This window comes from Stigmatopora nigra, chromosome 20 (assembly GCF_051989575.1).
Source record: "Stigmatopora nigra isolate UIUO_SnigA chromosome 20, RoL_Snig_1.1, whole genome shotgun sequence".
NCBI lineage: Eukaryota > Metazoa > Chordata > Actinopteri > Syngnathiformes > Syngnathidae > Stigmatopora > Stigmatopora nigra.
This window is the reverse complement of record NC_135527.1, coordinates 4,903,847-4,912,102: the sequence shown is the minus strand read 5'-3', so window position 1 is coordinate 4,912,102 and position 8,256 is coordinate 4,903,847. Positions and strand designations below refer to the sequence as shown.

The window sequence follows — 8,256 nt, the reverse complement described above, 5'->3', positions numbered from 1 at the left end:
AGGCTCGTCCGGGAGTTGGACCCGGGACCTCTCACACCCTAAGCGAGAATCATACCACTAGACCAACGAGCCAGATGTGCTCATTGAACAACACTTTTTTTCTGAGATGGCTAATGTCCCGTATCACCCCACCATAGATCACTATTTGACAAACAGCAAGCTTGTCCGGGAGATGGACCCGGGTCCTATGGCACCCTAAGCAAGAATCATACCACTAGACCAACATGCTTCGGGTGCCCAATTAGTGACACTATTCATCTCAGGTGGCTAATGTCCCATAATACCTCACCATAGATCACAATTTCGACAAAGCAAGGGCTCATGCGGGAGTTGGACCCGAAACTTATTGCACCAAGTCAATGATGACGACAATGCCTATGTCTGATTTTAATTTTTTCATAAGCGAGAATCATACAACTAGACCAATATGCCAGGGGTGCCTGTGCAGTAACATATTTTTTCTCAGGTGAAGTGTGTGACATATCAATCCCCATAATAGATCACAATTCGACAAAGCAAGGGGTCCGGGAGTTGGACGCTGGACCTCTCGCACTGTTGGGTTAATTTTGTAATACTATTATATATGTGTGCATTTAATAATTTTTTTTATGGAAACTTCTTCAATTTTTCTGAAGAGAACTCGGGATCGTAACTAGCCACCGAGTCCTCGTTCCAATGAATGTTTACTCGACTTTTACCCAAGGAATGCAAATCTGGAAGGACGCTTAAGAAGATGCTTATGCAGTCTGATTTCTATCCTAGCAACCTTTGTGCTTACTTGCCTATTGTCGTAAATTGTGACGCTCTTTTCGCTTATTTATGGAGATGTTTTGTCGAATGAAGGCTTGTTTGTTTAAATTCCAATGGAGTTTATTTTGAGTTCCCCTTAATTGTTATTATCGAATACCTGATTGTTATCGGAGAATCCTTCCTTCCTCCCTTATCTAAGCTTGTTATTGCCAATCGTTATCACTGTAACATTTAGGCGTATTAACCCCATAATTGCAATGCTGTAATTTCCAAACTAAAGTTTTATTATATATAGAAAGAATAATAAGCAACATCATTTGGTTGTATCAATTGATCAATGCTTATCTAATCTGTAAAGCTAAATGCTTTAAATTGACCTTCCAAGTGAATGTTTAACTACAAACTGACAAAGAAAATATGTTTAACCTGTCTGGGTTCTTTGGGGTTATTTTAAGGTCTTTTGGCAACTGATTTTTATACTACAGACTGAGCTGGGTATAGGTTTTTCACCTGTGTGGGTTCTTGTGGATTTTCAATATTATAAAAACATAGTTAATCATACCACATGTCAGAAAGTTGTCACAAGCATACTACCCGTGTGCATCTTCTAAAACTAAAACGTTCTATAAACGTTACAAACGTATGCAGCACAATGTTTGCAGTCGTTTAAAAATATAGATATCATGTAACCTTTTTAGTTAGTCTGATAAGATTTGTCAGAAACTGTGTTGTAAAATAAGTCCAACATTAACATTTTGATATTGAAAAGACCCTATATTTATTGCTTGACATATAAACGTTACAAACGTTTTTCCGCACAATGTTTGCAGTTGTTAAAATATCTAGATATCATCTATCCTGTTTATTTTATGTCAGAATCTGTATTGTAAAATAAATTCAACATTAGCATTTTGATATTGAAAAGGGGCCTATATTTATTGCTTGACATATGTGAAATTGTCTTTGTTATATGATTTAAGATTTCTGCTGCTAAATCTCTGACGCCAAACTTTTGGGGTTATGCTTCTAAATCGTGTGTTACTAAATTGCTTTGTTGTGATTCGGAAAAAAGAAACATTTTCAATGTGAAATTGCTTATCACTGTCAAATTTAATATTGTCGCATATATTTTCATCGGTTAAAAATGTATTAACTTAATATTGATGTTATTATTTTTAACACTAAAAATTGGCAATCTTATTGAGGATTAGCATTAGTGTGAATTGAGGCCACGCCTGCCTGCAAGTCAGCCGGGTGTCTCACTGCACCCTCAGAGATTAAGATCATAGATTGCTGTAGGTTTGCGGAAACCTTCTATCAGCCCAATTTACGGTAGTGTGGCCAAGCAGTCCAAGGTGCTGGATTTAGGCTCCAGTCTCTCAAGACACTCTCGTATTGGGAAGGGAAATGTGATAAATTATTCTGAATGATGAAGAAATGACATATTTTACTCATTCATTTTACTGTAGCTGTTTCATTTTGATAGTACTACTGTAGGATTAAACTCTTGTTTTTAACTCAATTACAATATGAACTGAAGGCTCTGTCTCAGATTCTTCTTCTGAGGGTGAACTCATGCTGATAAGGAGACAGATGGTCTGGATGATGTGGATTCGAGGATGGAGAGTGTGTAGTCCGGAGAAGACACCCCTCGCAGTAGTCGTGGACCAGTCCGCATCATTGTCAATCAGCAAATGAATATGCATTTTTGTAATTCTGTAACTGGGCAAATGAGGGTCTGGGTGATGTCTTTCTCATCCTCCGCTGGGGACAGCGACACTCAGCGGGCTTATTCTTTGGAAGGATGACCCGAAGCTGTGTATGGATCAATTTGCCAGGAATAAATCATTTGTGGATTAACTCACTCAACCCTCGTTTGTCTCCTCCGGTCCTGAACACGCTCCATTGTTAGACGGGATAAGACAGAGTTAAGGAATTGGAGTCAGGTGCTAAAATTATTAGTCTAACAATGGCCATTTAAGATTTAATTATCTCTTCATGCTTATAGAACTATACATCCATTTGTAAAAATTACATTCAATTTTGAAAAAAGAATGAGTTGTCATCAGTTTATGCACTTTTTGTGTAGCATCTTTGCTCTCTTAAGAAGAGTTCTATGTCATTTGTGGTTATCTTAGATTTTTGAGTAAAGTTAAAAAGATATCCATGATTGAGTGAAAAATGTGACCACATTCTCAACTATGAATATTTTGTGATTTTTTGTTATATTTTAATATTGATAGAACATACACCAATTGTGTCTAATCTCGTGTTCGCGCATGCTAGCAATTAGCATGAAAAACTAAGGTTAAGAATGTTATCCCACTAGCATTAGCAAGGTAGCTCAGTCATCTTACCAGACAGATAAACAAGTCCGGTACAGCATTTTTTTTGTTTGGAATTTAAGGGTTTTTACATCTTTATTTGGAGATTTTTGCACTTGTGACGACTATTAAGAGTAATCCTATTATGATTTTCTACAGGCTTCCTCATTGGAGGCTAAGCAAAGTTGAGGAGCACTTTTCCGACCCCTCGAATATGAAGACAAATTTAATTTCACACCAATTTGGGAAGGAACCTAGCTAATATTCCCTCACTGAGATGATTCACATCCTGGGTGGCATCTTCTGCCTTGTGGAGCGAGAAAGTACCGATCCTAGAAACTGAAGAAACATCAAGACAAGATATTATGTTATGTTAGAGCAAAATAAGGTCTATTAGGCAACTACTATAAATAAGTCATGGCCAGTGTGGGAGTTGAACCCACAACTTCGCCCATTATTAGCACCACACTCTGACCAACTGAGTTAAGAGGCCATGTGGTGCACTGCCCAGGTATTTTCATAATGACGCAAATGCAACACGTCAACTAGCTAAACACTTATGTTAAGGCAAAATAAGTTGGACTAGATAATTTCAATTGACTTTGGAGATGTCATGGCCCGTACGGAGGTTAAACGCACAACCTTGGCATGATTAGCACCTCACTCTGACTAACTGAGCTAATCAGCCATGTGTAAAATTGCCAAGATTTTTGTGTGATGACCGCAATTGCAAATGTCAGCTCACTAAACTGTTACGTTACGGCAAAATGAATCATTTTAGGCAATCTTAACTTACTCTAGGGCAAGGGTGTCAAACGGTACAAAATGATGCAGAATGCCAGATTTGTTCCCCGGGCTGCCTCTTTGACAACTGTGTTCTAGAGAGGCCGTGCCTGTTGAGCGGTCGAACCCACGACTTTGGCATTTACAGCACCATGCTCTGCCTAAATGAGATAAAGAGCAATGTGTTGGCATTGGCTCGGGTGCGACTGTCGGGCCAATCGGCATGGAGATGCGGGGATGGACGGGCGAGCGGCGAGCTTGAACGGGCGAGCGGCGAGCTTGAACGGATGAGGTCGAGTGGGGAGCGGCGAGTGGGAATTGAATGTCCTTCTAATAGGGGAACGAAACGTTTAGGTCTCCCGGGCTTCAATGGCATCTGAGCAAACCCACCACCAGGTTGTGATTGGTTGAGAGCTCCATCCCTCTCTATACCCGAGTATCCAAGACATGCAGGTGTCCTGGTGCCAAATGCACATATGGGCACCCTTATGCTTGAACATGGTGTTCATTATTGTCAATCAACTACGAGTGCCGATATTCAACAATAGAACATCACTCAAATTTCAATCAGGGGGGACGTTCTTCCCAATCAATCCCTCCAGTTCTCACATCAACATTGAAGTCCCCCAGCAGAACATGGAGTCCCCCTAAGGAGCACTCTCCAGCAACCCATCCAAGGACTCCAAAAGGGGTAGATACCCTGAACTGCTGTTTTGTGCATGCACACATACAACAATCAAGTGCCGTTCCCCCACCTGAAAACGGAGGGATGCAAACCTTTTGTCCCGCGGGCAACTCCAGAGCCAAACTATGTCGAGCCGGGTTTTCTCAACCTTACGCTCAGGCTCTTCCTAACCGCGTCCAGGCGAGGGAAGATTTCGTCCAATAATGTTGCTCATCATAAGAGATCCTCTGAGCCATTCTTCGTCTAATCCCACACATCAGACCAGTTGGCCATGGGTAACCCTACCAGGGCTACAAGGCTGCGGTCAACATTGGTCCAAGAATCACTGGGCCTGATTAACCCCACGGGAGACAACATCAGTTCCTTTTTTGTAGAGGCAAACTACCCCACTTCCAAGAGTTACCATTGCTGTGAAAAAATGTTTTTGGAATTGCCTTATAGATTCATACACATACTTGAAAGCATGTTACCAACAAAAAAATGCAGTATCATTTAAAAAAAACAACTGAACAAGACAGGTAAAAAAATGTAAACAATCGAAAATTACATCTAAATATGAGAAAAGAAATATTTATCCTTAGTGTTGGACAGTATTCATTAATACTATTATATGTGTTTTAGCATTTTTGTATGAAAGCTTCTTCAATTTGTCTGAGGAGAACTCAAGATTGTAACAAGTCACCAAGTCACCAAGGACTGTTTACTGGACCTTCACCCCAGAATGCAGCCCTAGAAAGACGCTTAAGAAGATGCTGATGCAGCGGGATCACCGTTTGAACAACCTTTGTGACTATTCGCATATTGTCGTAAATTTTCAACAATCTGAGTCTGAGCCTATTTGGGTTAAGGAGGTGATAAGAATCTAACTTGACTGCAAAGTGGCTTACAAGAAAACCATTTTCAAACTGTCTGCCAGCTGATTTAGGTTGGGTTTGCAAAGTCTGATGTGTTGCCGACACTAGAGGTTGAACGAGGGACATTTTGATCTTAAGTCCAACACTCTCCCAACTGAGCTACTACAGCTGATTTGTAAAATGAACAACCAACTTGAATTGAAAATTGACTCATGGCTTACTATTCCATGGGCTTTACCCAAGACTCATACATTCGTGCATACACATCAAAAGTAAATAAACATTATTAAACATAATCTTCTTTCTCACATGTTAAACACTGCACAGTCGAACCTTGTGATACGACCACTTCGCCATACAACATTTTGTCTTACGACAAACATTTCGATCGAATAATTCGCCTGTGGCAGTAGGTCTGTCCACTCTTTTTGTTTTTCGTGTTTTACAGCCCCTCTATCTTTCTTTAAATTACATTTGACTATTTCTTATTACATTCCTTTTTACTTTACTTTGTACTTTATACTTTTTACTTTAATGATGAGTGATGAGTATGTTAATACTTTAGTCCTTTTTTCTGATTATGTTTCATATGTACTGTTAAAGGATGCAGTTTTTTATATGTATCGTATCTTGTGCTGACCCGGCCTGTCTGTCAAATTTTTTAAGTCAATGTGACAGATGTGCCAGGGGTGTCCATACGGTGACACTTTTTTCCTTAGGTGGCTAATGTGAAATATAAATTGTATTCTTATATTTAATCTTGCGCCCTTTTACACTCTGATGTATTAAAAGTTACTAGAATATAATTTAATTTACACCTATTGGTTAAAATGTGCCCAACACCTTTTGTACTCCACCTCCTTCATTTGTATTAACGCCTCCCATTTTTATGACTTGTCTTATCTCTATTAAAAACACAGTTGAAGCAGCTTTTCAGCGGGAAATAGCTTTGGGGAGCCTGGAGAGTTGTCACACTCTCCGGCCTCTGAAATTGTTGCATCTCCGCCTCTGCAGACGCGGCCTTAACTTTCATTATATCTGCCTCAGTATGTCTTCCAATGTTTGAGTTTATTGAAGTATTGGCCAACAAGCAAGAGGTGCTCTTAAACTGACACTTTTTGTCTTAGATGGCTAATGTCCCATATCACCCACACCATCATATATCATAATTCAATAAAACTAGGGCCCGCCCAGGAGTTGGACCCGGGACCTCTCACACCCGAAGCAAGAATCATACCACTAGACCAACGAGCCAGATACACTCATTGTGCGACACTTTTTTTTCTCAGATGGCTAATGTCCCATATCACCCCATTATATATGACAATTCAACACTTTTTTTTCTCAGGTGAAGCATGCGACATATCAACAACCCCCATAATAGATCACAATTCGACAAGATTATGTCTCATCCAGGAGTTGGACCCAGGACCTCTCTCACCCTTAGCAAGAATTATACCACCAGACCAATGAGCCAGAGGTTGTTTTCATTATTTTAAAACCTACAAATGTGTCAGATCCGTTTAGCTTGACCTTTATGGATCATTTTGTTACTCGCTATCTTAACTCATTAACTGCCAGAGCAAGTGATCCTATTTCCCTCCCATTAATGACGACAGGCATCCAATCCAATTTGACCGGAGGGATCGCAGTCGAACTGGATTGGACATCTCTCCCTGTCAATGGCAACTAATGACGCTCAAACCTAGTGGCAATTTAGAATGTCCAATGTGGGAGGAGACCAGAGTACCCGGAAGAAACTCACGCAGGCTTGGGGAGAACATGCTAACTCCATACAGTTGGACCGACCTGGTCTTGAACCCAGGACCTCAGAGCTGTGAGGCTCACCGCATTACCGGGCCGCCCCAAATGTCATTCAAAAAATAAAAAAAAATGCTTTTACCCGATTCCAATACTCTGAAAATGACGCATTGGGTCTGATTTCCGTTAAAATCTGATATGATTTTTGATCGATGGGTATCCTTAAGAAAAATATCCATATCTGTTGGGTTTATTCGATAATTAAATTATTACAGCGCACAAAAAAATCCATTTTATTACACATTGAGAGAATATATGAATAGAAAAAGTGAACCCACCTTCTAGTCTGTGAAGAACAACTTTTGCATGCATTCTTTTGCAAACGATCGAGTGTTCCTTGTGGAAAACCTCCTGCGTCTGCAATTATTTTTTGACCATGTACAATGATTAAAAATGAATTCAGGAGTTGAAAAAGAAAAGCGTGTTTCGGGGTAGAAGCCCCCTACCTCCCCTTTTATGTTATGCTGGTGGTAGTCAGACTCAAATACGAATGAGACCAACTGATATTTTTCAGTCATTTCGTTTTAAAAACTCATACAATCAATACAACCAAGATAATGACGGAATCATTTAATTTATAAATGCCATTCGGGTATAAACTCTGTTTAAATATATAGAGACACGTCAAAGTTTTTGCCAGGTTAACAGTATTGAAATTAAAATATACAAATGATACCAGTATAAGAGAATTATATGCCACTTAGTTATACGTATTGTCCTATTAATATTAACACATTTATTTCATATATATAGGAAAAATACGTGAAGCCAAACAATAAATATTAACAGGGGTTTGAGACTCGTGGACTGCATCATACATCATAGATCAATTTAAAAATACAAAGTTTCAATAAACCTTAGGAATGATAATAACACTTTTTTATTTCCATTAAAAAAGACACAGCATATAGACAAAAAGCAGCGATTCCGACACAATGTGTCTCCCATTATTGATTTTTTGCCCATTTTTTTTCAGATATAGATTGAATATTATACATACATTAAACATCTTATTTTGAACGGAAGGTTTGCGTCGCGG

At 39.3% G+C, this 8,256-nt stretch overlaps 1 non-coding gene across 1 annotated transcript; it reads right to left on the bottom strand.

The window, feature by feature from the left end:
* Positions 1 to 72, bottom strand: trnap-agg (transfer RNA proline (anticodon AGG)). Its single transcript has one exon. It is a non-coding gene; the product is annotated as a tRNA-Pro (tRNA).
* Between the last annotated feature and the right edge of the window lie 8,184 nt (positions 73 to 8,256).